Consider the following 27,898-nt stretch of genomic DNA (forward strand, 5'->3'; position numbering starts at 1 on the left):
AGGGTGCAGGCCAGGCTGAGGGACCCCACTGGTGCATGATCGGGCCAGGGAGGGACTGTGGGAGGGCTCCAGGGCATGTCCAGCTCATCTCACTCAGTCCCAATTGGCCGAACCCCATTAGCAAGCTAACCTACCAGTCAGAGCATCTGCTCCCTGGTGGTCAGTGCACGTCATAGCAACTGATTGACCGGTTGACTGTCTACGCCAGGGGTGGGCAAAGACTCGAGGGCCACAATGGGCTCTTAAACTGGACCGGAGGGCCAGAACAAAAGCATGGATGGAGTGTTTGTGTGAACTAATATAAATTCAAAGTAAACATCATTACATAAAAGGGTACGGTCTTTTTTTTTTAGTTTTATTCATTTCAAATGGGCCGGATCTGGCCAGCGGGCCGTAGTTTGCCCACGGCTGGTCTACGCCCTGGTGGTCAGTGCACATCATAGTGACTGGTCGACCAGTTGATTGTCTTCCCCCTGGTGGTCAGTGCACATCATAGCAAGCAGTTGAGCAGCCTTAGCATATCATTAGCATATTATGCTTTGATTGGTTGTGTGGTTGTTCTGCCATTCAGTCTATTTGCATATTACCCTTTTATTATATAGGATATTTTTGGTGAAGAAGGAAAAAGAACATGTACCTTTCTAAAGGAATCGTCACCACCTTTACCCACAAATTTGTCTCCTTGATCAAGCTGCCAGGCACTGCTTGAATAACTTCTCATATTTTTCTTTCTAGGTCTTCCACATTAAACTTCATGAGATATTCTCCTTTTATTTGCTCTATTTTTTTCCTTCCTCCTTCCTTCTCCTTTCTCCCTTTTTACCCCTTTCATCTTTTTTTTTTAATTAAATCTTTATTGTTCAGATTATTACATTTGTTCCTCTTTTTTCCCCCCCCATAACTCCCCTCCTCCCAGTTCCCGCCCCACCCTCCGCCCTCACTCCCCACCCACTGTCCTCATCCATAGGTGCACGATTTTTGTCCAGTCTCTTCCCACATCTCCCACACCCCTTTACCCCCCAAGAATAGTCAGTCCATTCCCTTTCTATGTCCCTGATTCTATTATAATCAACAGTTCATTCTGTTCATCAGATTATTTATTCACTTGATTCTTAGATTCACTTGTTGATAGATGCATATTTGTTGTTCATAATTTGTATCTTTACCTTTTTCTTCCTCTTCCTCTTCTTAAAGGATACCTTTCAGCATTTCATATAATCCTGGTTTGGTGGTGATGAACTCCTTTAGCTTTTCCTTATCTGTGAAGCTCTTTATCTGACCTTCAATTCTGAATGATAGCTTTGCTGGATAAAGTAATCTTGGTTGTAGGTTCTTGGTATTCATCACTTTTAATACTTCTTGCCAATCCCTTCTGGCCTGCAAAGTTTCTGTTGAGAAATCAGCTGACAGTCGTATGGGTATTCCCTTGTAGGTAACTGAGTTTCTTTCTCTTGCTGTTTTTAAGATTCTCTCTTTATCTTTTACTCTTGGCATTTTAATTATGATGTGTCTTGGTGTGGTCCTCTTTGGATTCCTTTTGTTTGGGGTTCTCCGCGCTTCTTGGACCTGTAAGTCCATTTCTTTCACCAGGTGGGGGAAGTTTTCTGTCATTATTTCTTCAAATAGGTTTTCAATATCTTGCTCTCTCTCATCTTCTGGCACCCCTATAATTCTGATGTTGGTACACTTGAAGCTGTCCCAGAGGCTCCTTACACTATCCTCGCATTTTTGGATTCTTTTTTCATTTTGCTTTTCCCGTTGGGTGTTTTTTGCTTCCTCGCATTTCAAATCATTGACTTGATTCTTGCGCTCCTCTGGTCTGCTGTCGGGTGTCTGTATAATATTCGTTATTTCAGTCCGTGTATGCTTAATTTCTAGTTGGTTCCCCAATATAAGATCGAGGGTCTTATTAGTTTTCGTGTAGATCTCATTAAGTTTATCGGCAGCTTCTAAACAGTTCTTGAGAGACCTTAAAAGTGTGGTTCTGAACTCTATTTCTTCCATTGACAATTTTGTCCTGTTTCTTTGTCTCCGCATTTTGTTATGCTTCCTTGGTGCACCCCCTAGTGGTCTTTGTTCGCAGTCTTATAGTTAAATCTTGATTGTTGTAGCTAATTCCAGGGAGGGTTTGACCTCCAGGCCAAGTGGCTATGAGAATCAGCTGTGTCAGCAGTGGGAGAACTTCTGTCCTCTAGGGAGGTGCTAATCTAGCCTTTGCCTGAGGCTATCCAGCAAATGCCTCTGTGCAGGGCTTGGGCGGGGTGGGTCACACAGGATCAACAGGGTGGGCTGGAGAGAGCAGTTATGGCGGCTCTCAGTCCTGTCCCCAGGGGCTCTGCCTCTCTGAGTCCCAGCACCCGCTGCAAAGCTCGGAGAGAAAGCTGCACTCGCTCTGACCGAAGCCAGACAGTCCTGCTTCTCCCGTTTGAGTCTGGGTCCCTAAAGACTCGCCCGGATCTGGTGCTCAGAGTCTGCGACTCCCTCCCGATTGAAAACAACAACCGCGCCCTCCGCCGCCAGCCCGCTCTGCGCACTCCGCACCTCAGAATTTGACTTCAGCACTGCGCCTCCTCTGAGTGTCCGTATGCGTTTCTCTTTCCTCCTAGTTGTAGGACTTCCACTCAGCCAGCATTCCTGTGGTTCTGGGTGATGTCCCTTCCGTTTTTTGGTTTCACTTTTGAAGTAGTTGTTCAAAGCAGCAAACTCCGGCATTAACCTATGCTGCCATCTTGGTTCTCTCGCTTCTTTGTTCCCTTTCATCTTTTAAAACACTTCTTCTCATCTCTAAAACACTTCTCAACAAGAATATTTTTTCTTTATTTGAAAGTGAAAATGAGTTTATTAGAGCTTATGACAGTGAGACAAAAGAAGGGCCCTAGACAGGACCAGGGGGTAACCCCAGGAGGAGCCACCACTGCTCAAGGCTCCCTTGGTTGCAAGTCTCCTCAGAACCCTTAGAATTTAGGATAAAGAAACCAAAAGTAGGAGCCTGAGGAAAGGGATGCAGGCATGCTCAAGGAAAACACAGGCTGGCATTCTCTGTCTTGAGAAGTTTTGTCTATTTCGTATACTCAGGAATTTTAGGGGAGTTCCCAGGGGAGGATCTCAACAGAATATTCATTACATTTCAGGGTGTGTTATTTAGTATGCTGATATATTGAAATGAGCTTATAATGGGGTCTGGGGTCATTTTTTTGTTAGTTTTACCTCTATCTTGGATTAATCTGGATCTAACTGGGTTTTGTTATCTATCTTCCTGACTATGGTAATTTAAATAATCTGCTTTTAGGTGTCTTCAGTTATGGAAAATTGATAATTTCCATTGAACCAACCAGGATAACAATGAAAGCAAAATTCCTTGCAGAAAAGCATACTGTGAAAGACTGACTCTCATATGGTCACTAGAATATCTCCAGAGAGCAGAGAAAATAAGTCTTTGAAAGAACTCTTGGGAGAAGAGCTCTAGAGATAAATTGTTCTCCGTTCACAATTTTGCCCACTGTTCCACAGAATAGAATAGACATACACAGAAGCCAACATAAACATGAATAAGCAATGTGTGAATACCTAAGCACCTTTCAATTTATGAAACTACATTAAAGCCTTAATTTTACTATTTAAGATTATTTAAAATGCTATATCTCATATAACATTTTAGAAATCTATTTGCTATTTAATTATGCAGAAATTCCGATGCATCAAAGAATTTTTCCCCGGATCATTAACAACTGAAATTTAGTAAGTCAATTAACATTGAGCAAGTATCCTTTTGATCAAACTGAATTTTCAGCTTAATTAATTTAGTAAGTAAAGAGTGTGCAGATTATTCATTTCTGGCAGAAAATACATGTATTAGAAGCAGTCTATGACTAATGTTAATAGTAAGACAGTGACTCTGCCTTTATTAAATTTTATGATAAATGGAAATCACAGGGGATAATGTAGAAAGGATGAGCACAATGTGGTCATGTTATTACTGGTAGAAATTCAGGAGAGTATTAAGTGTAATATATTAATCCAGTATATTCTTGAATAGTGTTTCTAATAGTGGTCATAGGCCGTCTAAATCCAGACATAACTCTCCAATTCTTCTTCATTTTCACTGCTGCCTCTTGCAAGATAGGAAGATTAAGCAATACAAGAAATGATGCTAATTCCCTAGGGCTGGGAATTAATACATATATGATCATTATTAGTACCCCATTCAATCCCAGTGCCTCATTTACATGTGAGGGGACAAGAAGTTGACCTGGAATTTAAAGTAACCTAAAATAGATGTGATGGTGGTTGATATATCAGTTGAGGGTGGGAAGAAGAATGAAAAAAGATAGTCAATGCCTTACTGGACTCTGGAATAAAATTCTGGGAAGCCAAATGCACAATAATACAGTTCTACAGATTGCAAGATGATTGAGAGCTGGTCTTCAGGCCTGGCTCTGCACTTCTGGTTTCCATTTTTTAGTAGATTGTGTTCTTTCAGGTCTGGACACAAAATATGCTTTTAACAAGTCCTGTCTTTGTTGACAGGCCATGAACACTCTTTTGTCACCTTAATTCTAAGACATTTCTAGAAACCTTGATAATCACCTTAACCTTTTTTTTTATTATTGTGTAAAGTTTTACATATGTTTCCTTTTTCCCCAACTGACACCTTAACCTTTTATGTAAGAATCTCTTTAAGATTTAGTACAATGCTTCTAGAGCAGTGATGGTGAACCTTTTGAGCTCGGAGTGTCAGCATTTTGAAAAACCCTAACTTAACTCTGGTGCCATGTCACATATAGAAATTTTTTTATATTTGTGACCATGGTAAAACAAAGACTTATATTTTTTATATTTACTTTATATATTTAAATGCCATTTAACAAAGAAAAATCAACCCAAAAAATGAGTTCGCATGTCACCTCTGACACGCATGTCAGGTTCGCCATCACTGTTCTAGAGAAAAAGTGAACCCAAAATTCCAGGTTATCTTTTCTTCATATCCTTCTGAATGTTGATTGCTATCTATCTTTATATAAATCTTTATTTGATAACTTCAGTTATATATATATATATATATATATATATATATATATATATATATATAACATTTTGAATAGGTTTTCTACTTAATATTAATGGGAGTTTTGGGTTTAATAACATCAATATTTATTACCAGAAGTATACAGTCCAGAAATTCTATATTACTTACTATGACTTATTTTTATGTTCCTAACCAATGCCAAATTGATTTTAATATAACTGGTTCTACTGATATCCAGCATAGTAAAACTTCCCTTGGAATTTTTATTTATAATATACATGTCTTGGCTATTATTTGGCTTTTTTTTTATATGAACTTTAGGGCAACTTAATCTAATTTTAAAAATAAACTTGTTGTTCGTCAAACTGGTTTGGCTCAGTGGATAGAGCGTCTGCCTGCGGACTGAAAGGTCCCAGGTTCAATTCTGGTCAAGGGCAGGTACCTTGGTTGCGGGCACATCCCCAGTAGGAGGTGTGCAGGAGGCGGCTGGTCGATGTTTCTCTTTCATCGATGTTTCTAACTCTCTATCCCTCTCCCTTTCTCTCTGTAAAAAATCAATAAAATATATTTAAAAAAAACACAACTTGTTGGTATTCAAAGAGTAAGTGCAGTAAAATAAGAAAAATAAATAATTGGTACAAATATTGACACACATATGTTCACATATATTAAGTCTAAAATCATATATTTGTAAAGCCTGATAATTTAAAAAAATGTTAGAATTTCTCAGGCTAATGAAATTTAATATAATACAAATGCATAGAAATTATTACTATATTGCTATTGTAGTACAAAGTACCCACCTAGAAATCAAAATCTACTATCCAAAAATTCTATTTAGAAACAGCTACAGAAGTTACAAAATCCTTAAAAATATATTAAGAAGAAAAGACACAGGTAGGACCAATGTAAAGAAAAATAAGACCTTTTTAAAAGACATACAATAATCTTTTTTTAATATATTTTTTTATTGATTTCGGAAAGGACTGGAGAGGAAGAGAGATATATAGACATCAATAATGAGAAAGAATCACTGATTGGCTCCCTTCTGCATGCCCCCTATTAGGGATTGAGCCTGCAACCTGGGCATGTGCCCTGAGTGGGAATCCAACTGTGACCTCCTGGTTCATAGGTCAATGCTCTACCACTGAACAACATTGGCCAGACTTTTTTTTATTAATAGCTAGTATTAATAAAAAAAATGTAACATGTCTTTGTAAGAGTTCCCTCAATAGTAAAAAATAAATAAGTAAATAGCCCTCTGCTGATCATAATGGTTGCAAATATTTTTAGGTTTTATTTCTTGTTCAGTTTACTATTTGTACTGTTGCATCAGATAGCACTTTGTAAATTTAAAATTTTGATGCAATCTAAACAGTATCATCTTGACCTATGATGTTATTTATCTGTGTCAGCCCTCTCAATCAACTTCAGGTCCTTTTGTACTTTTGTCTTCAACCAAAGGCCTTTGGCACATGTAATTTCGCTGCCTTGAGTATTTTTTTCATTCTAATTTTAATCAGTTGGCTGCTACTTATCCTTCAGATATACTCTTATCATTCACTATTTCAGAAAATATTGTCGTCTATGAAAGAAGGATAGCGAGTGTGAACAAAAGATCAGTTTAATTCAATATAACGGAATAGACATGCAGAATGAATGGGCCATGGATTTCTAACATGACATAGAATAAGTGATGCTAGAGTGTGTATTACTGTGCATGAGTAGTTATTTCTTGGTGGTTTCCCCTAAGTACATGAACATGTTCTACTAGAATTCACAAAGGATATGTAAGTGATATGAATTTCAAGATGAAAGCTAGAGGAAGGGCTTACCTAGTTGAAGGGTAGCAGAAGATGCCACCACAAAATATGCAGCTTTGGTATATTGATTATTTTGAGCTATAGGCACTTGAAAAACAGCAAAAGGAGAGAAAGAGATTTTCTCTGAACTCCCCTTATCTGCTTAAAGATAGGTCCTCGAGCAGGAAAGCAATCATCATAAATCCCCTCCCAAGAAGTTATATCAATCAGGGAAGATCGAGTTCTCACTAGAGAGGAGTCTAGAAGCTGTGATATCACACCCAGACAAACCTTCTCAGAAACTATCACATTTCCCCTCTATTATTCAAAGGGCCCATTTATTTTTCCTAGTAATTATTTAGTCTACCCTAAGGCACCTATTTCCCTCCTCCCCTTTCCTTATTAAGATGGTGCTAAAGTCTGAATTCTAAGCCATCTCAGGTTGTTACCCATTTTACCCCATGTATGTACCAAGTATACATGAGGTACACATGTTAACGAACTTCTATTTTTATCCTGTAAATCTGTCCTTTATTACAGGAGTCTCAGCTAAGAACTCAGAGAGGTAGATGGAAAATTATGTTTCCTCCCTTAAACCATCCAACTGTCTAGCTTGTGGAAATTTAAGGGAGGACAAAGCCACAGCAAATAATAATAGCAAACATTTATGACACTATTGCCTATGTATAAAAGTCATTTGAAATTTACAATAGCCCTATTCATTTTGCACCACTATTACCATAATGCAAGCAAGAACACTAAAAGTAGAACTGATAGTCTAAATACATGTATCAAAGTTGAAGGTCAAATCGAGACCATTTTGTATCATGCTCTCCATCACTCTGATTTCATCTTTTCATGCCAAAATCTATGTCTTTGGTATATGTGACATCAGATAATTCAATTATTAATGTTCATAAATATAAAGTATATAGAGCCCATTACATTTTAAAAGTACCTACAATTTTTTCATGATCAAATTTTTGAAGGACTAAGAAGTAGAAGACAACCTATTTCTCACAACCCTGAAAGTCTTAGTCATTATACAAAACTTATATGCGCAAGAATAATGTAAGATATTAATTTAAGTAGGATACATCATAAAGCATTTAATCAGCTATAAATATGTTTTGTTCTTGTATTTGTCTAAGAAAAAGGAATAAAAATAGCAAACATATATAAACATTTGTTTGTAATTATGTTCATATATGAACAAATTTAATCCTCACAATAATCGTATCATCACCAATATTATCTCATTTTACAGCTCAGAAAACTGAGACACAGAGAGATAAAATAAACTTCCTCTGACTCACATAGCTAGTGTTCAAGAGAGCTGGACATTACTCATGTAGCTCCAGACTCTGCTCTTAACCTCATACTCTGCCTATAAGCACGGGAGACGTATGTGTGATGGGGTAGAAGTAAGCAAACTGGAATCACTCCCTGAACCCACCGACACTAAGTGGCCAGTTCGGATCCTAGCAGTGAACCTTTATTCACTTAGGGAGTATTTACTGAGGACAGACAGACTGAACAGTGGTCAATTCTGGCTCAATCTTTTGCAGGCTGTGGATGATATTTAGTTTTTGCATGCCATGAGTTTTGCAAGTCTTCAAGTTTCTAAAATGGGGATGAATACAATACCTATTTTTCTAGATTGTTTTAAGTAAGAGAAGAGTATCTGAGCATAGAGTATACTTTTACTAGTAAGTTCTTTTCCCAGTCACTTTTATGACCTTCTAGATATATAGTTTGCAAACACAAAAAAAATGTGTAGAATGAAGGAGCATTTTCATGAATAAGGGATTTTCACATGTCTTTGAATTAGGGGAAGGTCTTACATTTGTATATGAACTACTTTTCATGATCTTACCCAATTTCTCTTGAAAAATGGGAATCATCACTTAATTTTGAGAAGAAAAAACATAAAAGGACCTTTCCTTAAAAATAACCTCAAAACCAAAAACACCTTCTGAATTTGCAAAGTCCCTCTCCCTCCACTGCATTGCACTTAAATGGTCCAGAAAAATAACTATTATCCCACCAGCACTCACCATGCTTTCTGCCACTTTATTGATTTACCTTTAATGCATAATTATCCAGTGTGTTTAACATTACTAATTCAGGCCCTGCTTAACTTCCCACTGAATGAAGTCTCTCCTATTATTCTCCCCAAGCTATTCCTCTCCTTTCTTTTCTGATTTCCTTAGCCCAGGTTCACTAAATTACAACTCGGGAGACTATCATTTGTTAATGTAAATGAACTGCTCTTGTTCAAATTTCTCAGGCATCAAATACCCATTTGTTATTGTGGCCACTCTTCCAAGCACCAGTGTGTTTTACGTGTTAATGATGAAAGCGTCATCCTCTATTTGCCAACTTAAATGGGACATTGAAGGATGCCAGGACCTAATGGATTATGACTGTGAAAGACATAAAAGCATCTGGATAAGGACGGTGAGAGACAGGCTGAAATGCAATAAAATGACAATAGAAACAGCACAACAACAAAACCCATATTCACAGGGATCCAGAAGCACAGAAAAAATGCCACTGAGTAGTGTTTATTGGGTGGCCATGACCACAAGGAATTTGCTGGCAGGAAGATAACTTTAACAATTTCACTAAATTCTGAAAGCATGAGAAAAGTCAAAGAACTCAACTGTCTCATCCCAGTCCTACCTCTTTATTTTGCCAATTAAAAAAAAATATTGAAATTTTGGGGTGACATTGGTTAATAAAATTATATAGATTTCAGGTGTACAATTCTAGAATATATCCTCTGTATATTATATTGTATGTTCACCACCCCAAGTCACCTTTTATCTCCCCTTTACCCTCTTCCACCTCCTCCACCTCCCTTTCCCTCTTTGTCTATGAGGTGTTTTTTGTTGTTGTTGTTGTTGTTGTTTTGCTAAATCTCATCACCTTTTCCACCCAGCCACCCAACCTCTTTACCCTCTGACAGCTGTCAGTCTATTCTCTGTTTCTATGAGTCTGTTTATTTTGTTCATTAGATTAACATATAAGTGAAATCATATGGTACTTGTCTTTCTCTGACTGGCTTATTTTACTTAGAATAATACTCTCCAGGTCCATCCATGCTGTTGCAAAAAACAATATTTCCTTCATTTTCATGGCTAAGTTGTATTCCACTGTGTAATTTGACCACTTTTCATTCAGGGAAAATATCAAATGATGTGGTTGAATCTACCAATGTTTAATAAGCTTCGGTCATATGCTTTAGGCCTGATTATATTTGATGCTTTCTAGAAGTATTTTTCAATTTAGTTGGGACATAACCAAAACCTCTGTCAAACTAAAAGGAATGAAATGGTAATGATGGGAATCAAGGATGCTGTGTGTGTGGCTTCAAGTGATATGACACAAGACAGAAGGAAGAAGGGCTTTTTTAAAGAATATTCAGAGTATGACAAGGCTGCTAACAATTTCTTGCCTCAAAGTAAATAAGGAGCTGTCCATATAATCGTCAAGATTTTTTTATTGAGATAACTTAAAAGATTTAAAATAAATGCCCCCATGTGTCTATAACAGGAAATAAAAATAAAATTTGGAGAGATTCTGTTTCAATTCTGCCTATTTTGGATAAGACTTTTATAATCTATGAAATTGTGTTAATATGCACATACCTGATAATTCCTCTTCATGTCTAACTATTCAGAATTGTAATTTTCAAACATGAAAAATCTCAAAGAAAAGTAACTACTAAACAAGTAAATGCTTTTAAAATATACAGTCTCTGAGGCCAGCTTGAACCACGGGCTGATAGCACCTATGCCCATGATTCTCCTATGACAAATCAACACTTTCAGACAGCTCAACACAAAACAGAAGCACAAAAGAGAACAGAAGCACCAAAAGGAATGCCCTTGTTTCCATCAGAGATGACAACGAATGGGACCCAATAACAAAACTGGAGTAACAAACTGAGGATAAATAGCAGAGAAACTCAAAGCAGTACTCAGTTCAGATTTAGTATGGACTCACTACACTGGTGTGGACTCTTGAAGTCATGAGCAGCGAGGCACAAGTGACCTTTTGGATTACCTCTCATAGTTGAAGGCTGGGGTCTGCATTGACAAGCTGTGCAGATCATGTCTCCCAGAAAACTATGGACATGAATTAAGATCAATATCAGGGGCAATTTACTCAGAGCTTGTGATAGCAAGGACATCAATTTAGCACTTGTGTTTGGTGAAGACACTTAAAGGCAGGCATGGGAGTGAGAAAAATATATGGTAAAAGCAAGGGAAGCGACCAGCCGGTGTTGCTCAATGGTTGAGCATCGACCTATGAACCAAGAGGTCATGGTTCATTTCCAACTCAGGGCATGTGCCCAGGTTACGGGCTCGATTCCCAGTGTGGGGCATACAGGAGGCAGCTGATCAATGATTCTCTCTCATCATTGATGTTTCTATCTTTCTCCCTTCCTTTCTAAAGTCAATACAAATATATTAAAATAACAGCAACAAAAAAGACAAGGGAAGTATTCAGGAATGCTCTAATTAGAGATTGTTGCTTTAGGCAAGCTGGGGATACAGTGTCCTAGGACCTAGGTGATTGGTGTGGAAAGATTAATTGGCTTTCTCTGGTTGGCCCTGAATTGAGACCAGGGGAAAATGGTAAGGAAACTGGCGGTCATTGACCAAATCTTGGTCATTGTGGGCCAATTGCTACACTGTGTGGTTTGTCTTCCTACCTGATTGCTGTAGAGAACATGAGTCAGTTTTATTGTCTTATATGGGCTGGCCATTTATGTATTCAGTCTCAGAATTGTCAGGTAATTCCCATATTAAAGCAATTGACAATCCTGAACTTGACCCAAGTCCCGTGATCCTGAAATACAATGAAGGTTTAAAAATATTCCCCAACCTCTTTGTGTTCTAAAAACAGTTTCAAGTAAGGAACCATCTTTCCCATATGGCTTAGCTAAGACTTACGCATGCTCCCTTTATCTACCCAAGAAGGCCAAAGACTCTCCAGTTCCCATTCTTTGCTCATAAATGATTAGCTAAGTTGTGTGTACCTACTGACCAACCTGGACAAAATACCTGCTACCTTGGTTTGACCAAACTTTAGTTCAGCTTATCTTGTTTCCAGACACCTGACATTCACCCATTCTGACTCTAACACGCCTGCAGTCAAGTATAAACTGACTTCACTGTAAAACATTTCTTGAACAAATGTGGATCACCCCTTTCATCCCACTTTCCCACATCCAATTCTTCATAGACTCATTCACTCCTCCCCTCTCTCTTTTCTGCTGAACCTTTAGATGCTTGTGGATCTTTATGGTCAAAGTATTCTTCCTACTGAGATAGTGTTTCTCCCACAGTGGCAAATACCATTTTCTCCTCTTGCCATAATCCATTTGTATTGTCTCTTCTTATTTAATTCCACATTTGTTTTTATTTGTTTTTATTTGACACTTTGCAGTATAAAAATCCTTAGGAAAGCTTAATTTAACTCCATCATAGGGAAAATCTGCATTATTATAAAACTAAAAGCCTTTGATATGACAAGCAGACAGTCTATCCAGAGTACTATCTGACAGCCATTTCCCATCAGCTCAGGAGAGCAGCATTCTTAAATGCAAGTGCTTATCTGCCCCATGAACAGGTTGTTTCTGAATGCATGTTCATATGTGCCCTCTACCATCTTTTGTGTATGAATGGGGATGCAGCTCTCCCCAAAACATTCACTGGAAAACACATTAGAATTTGCTGTGTATTTGGAATGTTTTGTCAATCAGTAGGAGAGAGGGGAAAAGCTGGAAGGAAGGAGGGCAGAGGAGGAAGAAGAAACTTGAAAATTGCAAATGGTGGCTATCCTAGCTCTTGTTTTAAAGTATAACTTAACATCCTTTAGCACACAAGATGCTTGATAGATTAAATCCTATAAAGTGGCAAAATAAATACAATGGAATCACAGCCTGTGTGGTAACAGAAGGGCCCAAAGAAGCATCAAATGGCAATGAAATCAGTTCAAGTAATGGAAACAAAAACCTATTGCTTATCTGGAAATATCACAAATTCTCTGGACTTTGGACAGAACCATTGCTTTATTTCTGACCTTTGGTACAATTCACCATCTCTTGTTCCAGATCTGGAAAAATATTATTATTGACATGTCACAAATGCATTAGTGCTTCTATAAAAGTAAACTCTTTGCCAATCATTCTATTACCTGTGCAGGAAGCCATCAGGATAAGGCTGTGGAAGAGCTACTAATCTAGTTAGAGATGCCATACATATAATAAGACTGGACATCGTTAAGTATTGATTTTTAAATATACCTTGGGATAAGTCCATGCTGTAAATTCTGTATTTTTTTTTTACCATAACCTGATTACTATTGAAGAAGAATTCATAAAAGGAGGCAGATTTAGTTGGACTTCAAAGTATGATATGAAGGAAAGAAATGGAAAGAGAGCAGAGAACATTTTAGGTAAATTCATGAGATGCGGCTAGAAAATTTTGAGGAATGAATATGTATAGAGTAAATCAAAATGAGAAGCAGATACAAAAAAAAAATAAATAAGGAGTGCAGCATCATACTGATGGGAATGCTATAACTAAGCTGTCCTTACCTGTGATGTATTACTCTTTACCTGACCTATTAAGCTAGATGCTTAAGTAATTTATTTTCTTATAATGGATGTAAAAATACTTAAGACTAAATTTACTTCCTAGCACCATTCAGACCTAGAACCATTTGTTATGATGTATAGCGCTTTCACTTAATTGCAGTCATTCTTAACTTTAAAAAAAAAAAATCAAAAACAGGTTTAGAAATGTGGTATAAAATTTCTAAATAATTCAGAGACTGTTGTCATTATTATGTCATTTCTAATTCTATTGATTTTCCTGGACATTTTAGAACAGTGTCCTGGCATTTGAACTATTATAACTTTAAAGATATATTTTAATATATGGTAAGGCATTTCTACCTTTTAATTAATCTTTTATTCATAAGGTTTCTGCTTATCTTTTATATTTAGACTAGAGGCCCAATGCACAAAATTTGTGCAAGGGGCTGGGCTTCGTCCAGAAGGTCGTCCAGACAGTTGTCCTGCTGTTCAGCCTAATTAGCATATTAGCTCTTTATTATATAGGATAAAATTATAAATTGATCAATGACCATCAGTTTCACAGACAAACCCAATGAGTTTGAGCTAGGTAATTAATTTTTATCAAAGAGCAGTCTATTTTTTCAGATTTTGGGTTCAGTGTGAGTTTGAATTCTGTGTGGGAATAAACAAAGACCACCCAAATGAGAACAAGCCAAGGCTAGTATTTATTTATTTTTAAATATATTTTTATTTATTTCAGAGAGGAAGAGAGGGAGAAAGAGATAGATACATCAATGATGAGAGAGAATCATTGATAGGCTGCCTCCTGCTCTCCCCATACTGGGGATCAAGCCCACAACCCAGGCTTGTGCCCTGACTTGTAATTGAACCATGACCTCCTGGTTCATATGTTGACTCAACCACTGAGCCATGCCAGCTGGGCCAAAGGCTAGTATTTAGAGCAGTGGTTTTCAACGTTGGCTGCACATTAGAATCACTTGGAAATCTTTTTAAAATCCTGATTTCTGGGCTTCATCCTCCGGAAACTCTGTTTCTTTGTTACTAATGTTGTGGCCCCACCCCATAATAAAGAAACAGAATTTCCGGAGAATGAGGCCCAGAAATCAGGATTTTAAAAAGATTCCCAGGTGATTCTAATGTGCAGCCAAGGTTGAGAACCACTGATTTAGAGCTTTCTACAGCAAGGCAATCATCTACCATCACTGACACTTGGCAGAACCTCAAAGGCAGATAGGAGTGGGAAAGCTATATACAGTGGGGCCTTGACTTACGAGTTTAAATCAGTCCGAGACCGAGCTCCTTAAGGAGCTCGTTAATGCAAATTACTCTGTCAACTCAATGCAAATAATCAGGGGAGAAACAGCTGGTATCTCAAAAAACTTGTTAGTCGGGACACTCGTAAGTCAAGGCCCCACTGTATTGGAGTGAGGTCTTCAGTCATGCCCTTATTGGAAGTTGGTGGTGGGAATGTAAAGTGGTATGATAGAAAACATAGGGGTTTCTTAAAAAGTTAATATCTAACAATCCTACTTCTGGGTACATTTCCAAAGCAAGAACTTGAAGACATATTTTCACCCCATGTTCATTGCAGCATTATTCACACTATTCTAAAAGTGGAAGCAATCCACTTTTCATCAACAGATAAATTGTTTTAGAAAGTGGTGTAAACATACAATAAAAAAGTTATTCAGCCTTCAAAAGGAGGGAAATATTGTCACATGTAACAAGATGGATGAATCTAAGGTCATTATGCTAAGTGGCATAAGCCAGTCACAAAAGAACAAATACTCTAGGATTTCACTCATGTGAAGCATCTAAATTGGTCAAAATCATAAAAAGAGAAAATAGAAAGTAGATTGCCAAGAACTGGGGGAAAGGAAGAAGGGGAAATTAGTGTTTAGTAAGTTAGAGTTTCAGTGTTGCAAGATGAAAAAGTTCTAGAAATCTGTTGCTCAACAATGTGACTATACTTAACACTTGAACTATACACTTAAAAATGTTTCAGATGGTATATATTTAATATTATATATTTTAACCACTATAAAAATAATTATAGTTTTACTTATTCTGTGCTAAGGTCCTTTATAAGCAAAGATATTAAATTTTTCCCAACCAGCATAATTCAGTGGTTGAGTGTCGACCATAAATGAAAAGATGCTCACTTTTGAATGATTGAAGGTTTATTTTTGTTGTGGTTGTTGTTCAGCATATAACAACAAACACAGCAGGGACAAGTCACTCACTAGAAAAAAATTACTGCAATGCTTTTAACTAGGATATAAGTAATATGATAAAGACAAATGTCATAGCAGGAAAAAATAAGAAATATGACTAGGCAATTCAATTATTAAAAAACCAAAATGACCCACTGGAAAATGTGATTTATTTCAATAGCAAGAATTCAAATGCAAATGAGAGCTGCAATACTGCGGGAAACTGATACAGAGTTGAGCCTCAAACTGACCTGCTGGCAAAGTCACAAACAAGTCCCAGATTAGAGGGCTCAGTCCTCTAAGCATAATTAGTCTTGACCTTATAACACTCCCCAGATCTTACCTGGGAAGTTAATGGGCTGAGGGAAGTGCAGGGAGTGTAAACATGATCAAAACAGGTGAAAGTCACAAGAACTGTAACTATGGTAACCACTGCATTGTTTACCTCAGACTATAAAAGGGTTGGTGTGGACTAAGCACAGGTGGCAGTCCTTCCTCTTGAGTTGGACTTACCCGCCTGGTCCCCCAATATTTCCAAATTATCTCTTGTCTTTTCTATTTTATTTGTGTGGGGCTCCTCTTCCAGATATTGAACCCTGAACCACGCGGGACGAGGAAGGAAACATTTACGACACAATACCATTTCAGATCCATTCAATTCTCAGGAATGAAAACATTGTTCACTATTGGTCTTAGAAATCATCAGGACAAATAGGTACTCTCATTCACTTGGTAGGCACAAGAACCAGGCAGGTGTTTGGGGAGGAAATTGGAACAGTATAGTGAAATATGAAAATTTCTACCCATCACTGAGGCTTTGTTTATACTGGTATACTGATTAGGGAAAAATTTTATTAGGGATTTAGTAAAAAGTTATGGTGTGTTGATTTTTAGTAGTGCTTTAAATGGTTAAAATAAATCAATGTATTTGTTCGTATCAATATAAATACACTTAAATACAGGGTGAAATATTACAGGCACTGTGGTTATGTTTGAGTCATTATCTTTTAGAGATCATGAGAGAATATTTAGAGATGAAATTATATGGTGCAGGGAATTTCAAAATAATCCATTTGGAGGTGGGACTTGGTTAGAAGCAGAGATAAAGTGATGAGTGCTGTATGTGGGGACTAGCTACACTGGGCTTATTTTCTCAATTTTTATTTATGTGTTGAATTTTTTTTATAAATAAAAAGCTAAAGGAGTGGATAATTATACAGAACATATCAACTTTACCTAAAATTTATAATACAGAAAAATGATATATTCTACAGATTCAAAGCTCTGAAATTATGAGTTAAATTAGTTTATACTTATTCTTAATTACATATGCCTTTATAAAAATGATTATCCAGACTATATTATGAGTGAAAATTGCATATAGTATATTGTTAAAATTTTCCTACAATGATAAAGCACACACAGGCATACACCAAAGGCCAGATATCTCACAGTAATGGTGCCTCGCTAGTGAAATTATGCAAGAGGTAATTTTTCTTTGTGTCCAGAAATTTTGTGATTTTGTTCTTTTTATGTTAAAATATAAATAACATGAGATTTTGCATGCTTCCATAACCATCCAAAGATCATAATTCCAAATATGGTTCAGAAAGAATATGTTGAAATTATTTTTTATAACCAAAATCCGTTTATTTTCCTTCCTGTAATGTCTTTATAACTTCCTTTTACAAATTCCTTACAACTGCTATCATAAAGCATGCAGATCTTTTAAATATTACTTAAATTTTATGATTTCAAATAAATTTATCAAACACATTTTTATTTGCTTAAAACCAGAGATTCAATAAGAAGAATATGTACTGTTGTTCATTATGGAATGATGGAACACCTCTTCATTGGGTTAATGTCTACTATGAAAGTGATTCTGTTCTCCTTGTGTAATGATGCCACTGATTGGTGGTCTGTGTTTATTTGTATGGGGGAGAAAAATGAGAGAGAAGGAGGTTGATAGGGAGTGAGAGAGAATGAGAGAGGGGAGGAATGACTAAGAGAGACATCTTGGTCAATATTATAGATGCCTTAATGCTACTCAGTCTAAACATTTTATTTGCGATGATTATGTCTAGCTGTAAATTTGCCCAGTGGGAGCCTGGGAGGGTCTGGCTTGACGCAGCAAAGGTGGTGTAAAGAAGTATTACTGGCAAGAGTCTCTGAGTCATTATCATCTTTAAGGGCATCGTTTCCCTTGGCTTGGTTATATGAAAGAAAATTAAGCCATTAGAGATTTTTTCCAGTTAGTATTTTTTCCAGCAGAGAGCAACAATGAAAGATGATTGAAGAGCCAAGACCCAGAGACTCTTCAATTTTCTAAATTGCTTTAATTTGATGGAGAAGGAATGCTACATTTTGTTAAATTATATTATGATAAAGAGAAGCTGGTTGCTTCTCAGCATGAATTTAAAAGCAAATTATTCCCACAAAAAAAGCATGATGTATTTATCTAGACAACTAATTATGTTGTGGAGGTAGCATCTCCCCTGCCTCAGATTAGAAACGAAGAATTCAATTATCACTCTATTAGATCGAAAAATAATTTTAGTGATATATTTCAAGTAAATTAATTGATTCCTAGGCAGGTTCCAGTGAATTTTTGGATTAACCTTCATGCATTTTGCTGATTAAAATCTTTAGTCAATGCTTGTACTTAAAGATCAAACTTGTATCATTTTATGTCCTATTAATATTTTCTTCAATATTGATTTTTATTAAATTATATAGTACATTACATATAATTTATAGTATAGTATAATCGGCTTTCTTGTGAAGTTTAACCAAATTCCTGTAATATTGTATTACTGTATATCTAAATAATTTCATTATTTAATTTCTAATATTTTGCAATAAGCAATAGATAAATATATCATAAATGTGTGTGCATATCTATATATATGAAGTATAACTATATAGTGATGGGAAGAAAGAAGAAGAGACAGATATATGAGTTAAGAGGGTAAATTGTCTTTCTTATTGGTTAAAACTGCAGCATGGAGGAGCAGGTGAAGGGGAGGCTCATGATCTTATCAATTGCTCTTGAGTTGATCTCTTGATCTCAGGGTGCCTGTGTGCCCAGGTGGAGGTGAGAAATGTGAGGTAAGAGGACATTTGGAAAAGGGTTGCTTTAAGTCATTTCCTCATAGTTGGAGACACTTTTTTTTATTTCCATTTTCTGCTTATCCTAATAAACTGAAATCCAACAAAGCTCCAAAAAAATTAGAGGTCTCTCATGGGGCCTTATTGAAAAGAAAAGGCAGGAAAATGAACAGAGGCAATTTTTAAAAGTCACAATCAGAAGGGAGCCATGTAGAGTTTGCAATTATGTGCTGGAGAAAGTTGAACTGTGAAGGGTCAGAATTCACAGGAGGAAAGTATCCAGCTAAGGACCCCAGTAATGAATTCAAAAATGGCTGTTCTTACTTGGAAAATGTCAAAGAATATGAATCAGTTAACTCTTATAAGGGGAAACACAAAAAACCTCAGTGATTAATGATAGCAAGGACTATTTGAGTCATTTAAGTATTGATTTAGGGGACTTTTTAAATTGGATTGAAAAACCATAAATGCTTGCTTTGAGGATTAATAGATTTAGGTCAAAATTCATATAAAGGTTTAGTAAATCGAATAATTGCTCATTTCTAAGGTAAAGAATTAAAACCTTGGATGGACTATGCAAGATAAAGGGCAGCCACTGCATGAAGAGTAATACATGGAGGAAAAGAGAAATTGGACTAAGCAACCTATCTGCACAGAGCAATACAGAACCAAGAGCATTTGGTACCTTCTGGAAAGCACTTGTTAACTTGGAATTTAAAATGCCTAGAATATACTTCCTCAGGTGGGTTACAAGGAGAAAAGTCTAGAGTCCTTAATTCCAAGGTAATTTGCAAAATACCAGTTCCCCTCTTAAATATGACTTACTAAGTGGAAAGTAATCTCTTTAGTCTCTTTTTAAAACATTTTTTTTTTTTTATTGATTCCAGAGAGGAAGGGATAGAGAGCTAGAAACATCAATGGGAGAGAATCATTGACCAGCTGCCTCCTGCAAGGCCCCCACTGGGGATTGAGCCTGAGAAGGCTAAAAGGCTAATTCCAATGTAACCCTGATGTTTGGGGGGGGGGGGGTCGCAATCTGAATCTGTGCCAGTAACCTAATGTACATTCTTGATAATCTATAATTAAGTCACTGTCCCTTTCTCCACAATCTGGTCTTGCAAGACCTGTTACCTAAATGCTCACATTTTCCAGAGGCCATAAACCATCAACAATACACAACCCCTGGAGGGGGTTATCAGTGCTGTTGCCAAGCCAGGCCCTTAGATATGGTCTCAAGGCCCCCATTCCACCACACTGAGGTTTTTTGCAAAGCCCACGAAAGGTCCGGAAGTCCCATCCATATTTGAGGGACAAAGAAACCAAAGGGTTTGCTCAGACTTTGGAGGCAACTCCTCCAAGACCACCGGCCTAATAAAGCTGTGTAACTCCATTCCTCTAAGCATCCCTTGGGTTCCTTCCGTCTTCTCCTGGGCATGTGCTCTGACCCAGAATCAAACCATGATCTCCTGGTTCAAAGGTCGAGCCAGACCACTAAGCCATGTTGGCTGGGCAAGTCTGAAGCATTGTTGCTGCCCGCATGGAAGACCAGGCGAGAGAAGTTAAAAAACAGGAAGATGTGAGGCCATTTTCCCTGAAAACCTTGGATTTTATTTTCAGACTTCCTAGCTACTTTGTTCTGCTCTATTTATCTCATTTCTCAGGAACTTTCCCCAAGTGCCTCAGGTACACAGCTACCTCTAAGAAACAGTCCCTCTCCACCATTAAAATGTACTTTGGGGAAATGCCGTGTTAAAGACATTCACACTGAGGTGTAACCGATCAAAATTGGGGCAAACAGCATTTCAACAAGTGGAAAGCTTTGTAAAGCTGAGGAATGGATCTTTAATGAAGGGTTTCAGATGGGAACCATTAAGTTGGATTGATTTGTGGAGCCTATATCTGAAATCCCACTAGCATTTACCTGTTAGCTTTTCCTCCTAGTCAGGCCCCCTCCCTTGTCTGTTCCTAAGAGGCCCATTTTAAATTTGAATGAAGTGCAAACACAACAATCCCCTTAAGGCATGTTTGCAGATTGAAAAACTCCCTGGTTTCAAGGTCCCAGGAACTGAAGGGTGATTGGATGCAAAGCCTGCATAGGCACAATTAGGGGAAGAACATTGGAAAATAAAGCAAAACAGTAATAGAACTCACCAAGACATTACTGACTACTGATAGAGTTCAAAGAAGCAGGAAGGAAGAAATTGAAAAGGGAAAATGCTGGGAAGAGACACAGCTGCTGGTTTTGACAAAAATGACTCAGTCCAACCAACCAAGTCTACTTCAATTGATTTGATCTCCAACTACAGCCCAGAGAGTGACTTCGCAAAGAGAAAGATATCCAACTGGACTTGCAGATGAGTGGGGCACAAAGAAGCGCCGGTGATAAGATCAGTGTGTGTCCAGCAAGTCAGGTACAAGTCAGGGGCCATGTTTGTCAGACATGAGCAGAGCAAGAATGATGGGCCAGTCACAGAAACACCAGGTTGGAAAGCCCTGGATGCCTAGCAAGAGGCAAAACTGGGAAAAAAAGAACCTCACCTCTAGGGTAACCTATGCTCCCCTTGCATATCATTGATCATAGGGGACACCTAATCCTATCTAATAAAAGAGAAACATGCAAATTGACTATACCCCCGAATGCTTCCCATTGGCTAATCAGGGTGATATGCAAATTAACTGCCAACCAAGATGGCGGCTGGCAGCCAGGCAGCTGAAGCGAACAGGAGGCTTGCTTGCTCCAGTGATGGAGGAAGCCAAGGTTCCCTGCCTGCCGCTGCCGGCCTCTGAGCTGCACTCTAAGAAAAAATGTTGCAATTATAGAAGCTAAACAAGCTCCAGATAGCTGCTTTCAGCCAGCCGGCCTCAGAGTTTAGAGCGGCAATGATGGCAACAGTGTTTCAATTATAGAAGCTAAACAAAGCCCAGATACCTGTTTTCAGCAGCCGAGGTCTCAAGCTGGAGCCAGCCTCAGAGCTAAAGCCGGCTCTCAGCTCCAGTGACAGCCATAGAAAGTAAATAAATCCCAGAATAAAAAAAAGAAGAAGAAAAAAAGGAGAGGCTGGGAGCTTCAGTCACCCGCCAGCCTGAAAATGGCCCTCAGCCCCTCACCCAGACTGGCCAGGCACCCCAGTGGGGACTCCCCTTGAAAGGGCTGTGACTAGCTGCAAATAGCCATCATCCCCTCACCCAGACTGGACAGGCATCCCAGTGGGGACCCCCACCCTGAAGGACACCCTTCAGGGAAAACCAGCCGGCCCCCACCCGTGCACCAGGCCTCTATCCTATATAGTAAAAGGGTAATATGCAAACTGACCCTAACAGCAGAAGGACTGGGAATGACTGGTCACTATGACACACACTGACCACCAGGGGGCAAACGCTCAATGCAGAAGCTGCCCTCTGGTGGTCAGTGCGCTCTCACATGGGAGGAGCTCTGCTGAGCCACAAGCCAGGCTGATGGCTGCCAGTACAGCGGTGGTGGTGGGAGCCTCTCCTGCCTCCTCAGCAGCGTTAAGGATGTCTGACTATAGTTTAGGCCTATTCCCGCTGGCAAGTGGACATCCCCTGAGGGCTGTCCGGCTGCCAGAGGGATGTCTGATTGCCATCTTAGGCCCAATCCCCCAGGGAGCGAGCCTAAGCCAGCAGGTGGTCATCCCCTGAGGGGTCCCAGACTGCGAGAGGGCACAGACCAGGCTGAGGGACCCCCCCACCAAGTGCACAAATTTTTGTACACTGGGCCTCTAGTCTTTCATATTGCTGTTCAAGCCGTTTACACCCATGGCCCTTTCCTCCCTAAAGATTACATCTAGGCCTCAGTTGTATTTCAGCTCCAGGCCCAGATAAACAACCAAACTAGTCTCATCTACATTGAATAATGACCCCCTGCCCTGGCACCAACCAATCAGTGGAGACCATGACCCTGAAAAAGCACATCTAGAAAGCTGATGGATATTCTATTAAGACTCTTTCTTAAGACCTCGCCTAAGATTTCCACCTGCAAGAGAGCAATAAATACGCCCAGGACAAAGAACCTGGGCATGCTCTTCCTTCAATGAACACACTGTGTCATTCCCCCACAAGCATGTATCCCCCAACCTCTAAGGGACCCCATGAGACTTGCAACCAGGGAGCAATGGGCAGTGGCAGCTCATCCAGGGCTAACACCCTATGCCTGTCTCTGAGGCCCCCTTTTCTTTGACTTCCCAGTGAGCCAAGGCAGCCCAGCCTAGGCTACCCTGTTGCTTCTTCTATGCCCTTCCTTGTTTTACTCTCTTAAGTACATTCTTGCTGTGGTCAATAAATTATTGCTTGCCTTACTTTCATTTTCATTGACCTTAAAATCTTTTCTGTGTTGATGAGAAAAACTAAGGTTCCAGCCTGTAACTCCAATTGGTAACAAGTTGAAGTCATTTTCTAAATGGAAGAGGGGACTAAGGCACAAACCACTTAGCATCACAGTAATTTGCCGGAACAAAGGCCCATTTGTTCTCTCTCCTTTGGATTGGAGGTGAGATGGCTTCCTTTGGAGCCCAGGGAACGCTAAGTTTTTTTCTGAGATAACATCCTTGTTGGTCTTATGACCTCTGAGTGAGACTACAACAGAAGATGAAAATGACTGTAATTCTTGATTAGTGGAGGATAAGGAAGACAGGAGTCCTTGAACCTCACTGGCAGGAACTAACAATACAAAGAAAACACTAAATTTATCAATCTAATAAATATTTTTGGATCTATTTTTTTATATAGGTCCAGAGATATAGAAGCATCAAACAGACTGTCGAAAAATGAGACATATGTAATACTTTCAACAATAAAGAATAAAATAAAATAACATAAAATAAAACAATGCTGTAATGACAACAACAACATAAAAAGAATAATAATAAATATTTGTGAATGTCTCCCTAGAGCCTGGCACCATCCCAGGTGAGTAAGCATAAAGTTAGAAGAGCCAACAATGGGTAACTCACTCTATTTGTCTAATATGTGCTTTCAGAAGAGATTTAAGTACAACATTGTAGGAGAACGAAAGAGTAGGTGGGGATGGATAAAAGAGAGTTTTAAGAGAGTTATTTAAGAGAAGATGACATCCAGTGCTCATCATGCTCTCATTTCCTTAAAAGAGTATAGTTATTGCTTAAATTTCTCACCATTCTTTCTCCTCTCCTTTTATTAAAAAACAAACAAACGCTATTGGCCCAAAGCTTACATTAAAAGAGGGTGAGCTTTATGACAAAAATAGACTGAAATCTTTTAATTGGTGTCACTTCCTTTTATTTTTTATCAAACATAAGGAGGAACCATAAGAAATCTAATATTGTTTCTGATTACTTTTTTATCTAAGAAAAGAATTTATAATTAGTGGAACAATCCGAAGAGTCTTCAGTTCTACAAAGACAGTGCCTTTGGGTAATGTAGCTGTGATTTTGAGAAGAACTGAATGATTATCACAAGCCTGGACTTCAGAGGCAGTGTTTTCTGAAAACAAAGGAACAACCACAACAAAACAAAACAAAAAATAAATAAGAAATCCTAACTGAGTGCCTCCAAAAGGCTTCTCAGCATGTTTTGCCTGCTTGCCTATCCAAGCATTCCTAGGATCAGGCCCCCTATTGGTTTTACTTAACAAGAAAATACTTGTATTCACTTTGGCATACCTTAGTGATTGTTGGTTTAGGGGAATTCTGTGAGCAGTTGGGATTCAATGTTTCAAGATAAGAGGGTTAATCCGGAAAAAAAAAAAAATCTTTGGAAAATACATTGTGTCCTGACCCAAATTGATATCTATTTCTTCCATTTCCTAAATTGCTTCATTTACAGAGAAAATGCTTATTAACATTATTAAGAACTTTCTTTGTACACTGTTTATAATAAAAGCATGCAATTCACATAAAAGTCTTCTTTTCCCATCTGGGTCAGTTTTTATTTTAAAAAAAAAATTGTAAAATCAATAAATGGATGAAAAGAGCCAAATCACCCATGCAGAAAATTTCCAAGTAAATTTTGAATATACTGGACCCTAAAGAAATGTGAACATAACTCCCCACTCCTTAAGTGTGAGCTGAGTATAGGGAGTTCCTTGTAGAGCACAGTGTGGAAAGGAGAGAGTAACATCATAGTGGGGAAACCTGACAAGCACTACTGCAACCAGGTGCTCAAGGTCACCATCATGTAGATAGTTTTTCCCCTTCATATAATGTGATGAAAATATCATTTTACCTCTGTGATCCTCCCCCACCAACCATAACCCCGGTTTAATAGTAATTAAAAACAAAACATTAAACAAACTCCAATAAAGGGATATCCTACAATATACCCAATCAAAACATCTCAAAACGGTCAATGTCATCAAAACAATAAAACTCTGAGAAACTGTCACAGTCAGCAAGAGCCTTAAAAGATCTGATACGGAATGTAATCTGGTATCCTGAAGCAGAAAAAGGACATTACATACAAACAAAGGAAATCTGAATGAAGGATGGACCTTGGTCCAGAAAAATGTATGACTATTGGTTTCCTAAATGTTCCATATTAAGGAAAGGTGTCATTGATAGGAGAAATGGTGTGCAGGGTAGGGCAGGGTGTTATATGGGAATTCTGTACTGTATGCTCAATTTTTCTGTAAATCTAAACTGTTCTGATAAGTAAAGTTTGCTTTTTAAAACCCTCCTATATTTCTTGACTTATAATATTAATTATATCTTAGTTTCATCATTCTAGAGACCTTTTAGGTGTACAGGGTGGGGCAAAAGCCGGTATATAGTAGTGAGTACACAAAACACAGAGTTTATTCTCATATTATTATTTTTGTATTATTATCCATACAAACAACTCTAGAATTACTTTTGTCCCATCCTTATATAATGAGATTGCTGAATTTTTGGGAAAATGTTTATAGAGGTATTTTGGCACTCCTTCCAGATATTTTATTTTCTTTATTAATTTAAACTAAGTTTATATTCCGACATTATTCTGGCTGAAGTAAAAGTCATAATTTAGAGAATGGCACTTAAATCTGGGTGACCAAGACATTAAATGGAAAAGAAAAGGTGTTTAAAAAAAAGTGATCCTGTCTACACGTCCAAGTCCAACAGGAAGTCATAATAACAAAATAGTTTTGGAAAGAGCAACCCCAAATTCCAAACACCTCCCACATATAAAAGGTCATTTGAAGAGGCAGAAAAACTGGTGGTTTGGGCTATAAAAAATGTGATGTTGGCACCCTAGTTTTCATAAGTTTCAAAAATAGTTTCAATAAAAGTTTTGGGTATTTTGATTTATTTTCTTAAAGATGCAGCTTACCTTCTCTTGGAAAAAAATACTTATATATATATGTAATTCTACTGCTTCATTATCTTAGAAACTGGAATAATAGAAGCATATCTGTTCATCTTTCAAAAAAAACATCTTCAGTTACATTGCTTTTTTCTATTTTATATCTATGTTTTTTATTTCAATAAGTTCCATTTCTGTCCATTATTTCATTATCTCTAATTATTTGGGATGTGATTTTCTCATTTTTTTAAATGTTTTACTATTACAGTGGAATCTTAGAACATTTATTTTAGGCCTTTCTTATTTTCTGATGTAACATAAAGCTATGAATATTTCTCTTCTTATTTTTATGAAGAGATCTTTTTTTTAATATATTTTATTGATTTTTTACAGAGAGGAAGGGAGAGGGATAGAGAGTTAGAAACATCAATGAGAGAGAAACATCAATCAACTGCCTCCTGCACAACCCCCACTGGGGATGTGCCCGCAACCAAGGTACATGCCCTTGACCAGAATCTAACCTGGGACTCTTCAGTCTGCAGGCCAATGCTCTATCCTTCGAGCCAAACCAGTTAAGGCTCTTTTTCTTTTTTTGAAATGTATTTTTATTGTTTTCACAGAGGAAGGGATAAGGAGAGAGAGATAGAAACATCAATGATGAGAGAGAATCACTAATTGGCTGCCTCCTGGGGATTGAGCCTGCAACCTGGGCATTGTCCTTGACTGGAATAGAACCTGGGACCCTTCAGTTTGCAGGCTGACGCTCTGTCCACTGAGCCAAACCAGCTAGGCTATTTCTCGTTTTCACTGCTATACTTGTATCCCACAAATCTTGTAAGGTTTCGTTTAAAGGCACATGTGTCCAGTCACTCAGGTGCCTCAGTGATGAGAGTCTGAACCATCCTCCCCATTAAATCACCTAGATCAGAGGAGACACTAGACAGGATGAGAGGAATCTAGAATGGGTAGCACAGGTGGGAGATGAGTATCAATCAGAGACTGAAGACCCAGGTGCAATGACAGGAACTTGTAACCCTCTTTTTGTAAATTTTCTTGGGAAACAAAACCAACCAGAATCCCAGAGCAGTTGTTTCCAGGAAAGATAAGTTTACACCATCAAATAAGTAGAGATATACTGTAGTCATCTCAGTGGAGGGCCACTCAGGGCTGACCACTTAGCCACTTCTCCTCAGCTTCTGGGAAGGTTAAAGGAGGATTCTACTGTGTTATTACTCCTTAGACCCATTTAAGTACATTTAATTCTGAGAAAATAAGGATTCTCTAATTTAGGTCTGAAAGGGAACTTTTAGACCATTTAGTCCAATGTTCTCACTTACTTGATGGGGAATATGAGGCCCAGAAGAGCAAACTAACTCTTCCAAGTTTATCCCTCTAATTAGAGATTAAACTGAGCCTGGAACCAAACTCTCAGGTTTCAGTGTTTTTCCTACCAACCAATATGGTGAGCCCTGGAAGGAATTTACTTATGTGTGGTATTTTACAACAAATTCCTATGGGTTCCAATTATAGTTTTACCCTTTAATCTCATCTTATGACGCTATGACCCCTTACATAATAGTATTCAAACAAAATATGTACATAAGTCAATGAACTCTTTCAGAAATCTTTTTCTCAATTGATGGCTTCTTGATATCTACATTTTACACATATTTATTCCTCACTTAAGTAGACAGACAATAAAGCTACACTTTTAAGTAGTTCTTTTGTCTTAGTACCTCTGGTTCCTCTCCAATTACCTTAAACCTAGTTTCCAAATCAGTTTGGTTAGTCATTTCCTTCATATGAGTGCTATGTATCAGGTCCTTTTCTTTCAGGCCAATCTCATTTTACTCCC

At 38.0% G+C, this 27,898-nt stretch overlaps 1 pseudogene; it reads left to right on the plus strand.

Annotated features, from left to right (window-relative positions):
* The window catches only part of LOC132239095 (coatomer subunit gamma-1-like), a 120,742-nt pseudogene that overhangs the window by 16,224 nt on the left and 76,620 nt on the right, over nucleotides 1–27,898 (plus strand).

The sequence above is a fragment of the Myotis daubentonii genome, chromosome 8 (genome assembly GCF_963259705.1).
Source record: "Myotis daubentonii chromosome 8, mMyoDau2.1, whole genome shotgun sequence".
Lineage (NCBI taxonomy): Eukaryota > Metazoa > Chordata > Mammalia > Chiroptera > Vespertilionidae > Myotis > Myotis daubentonii.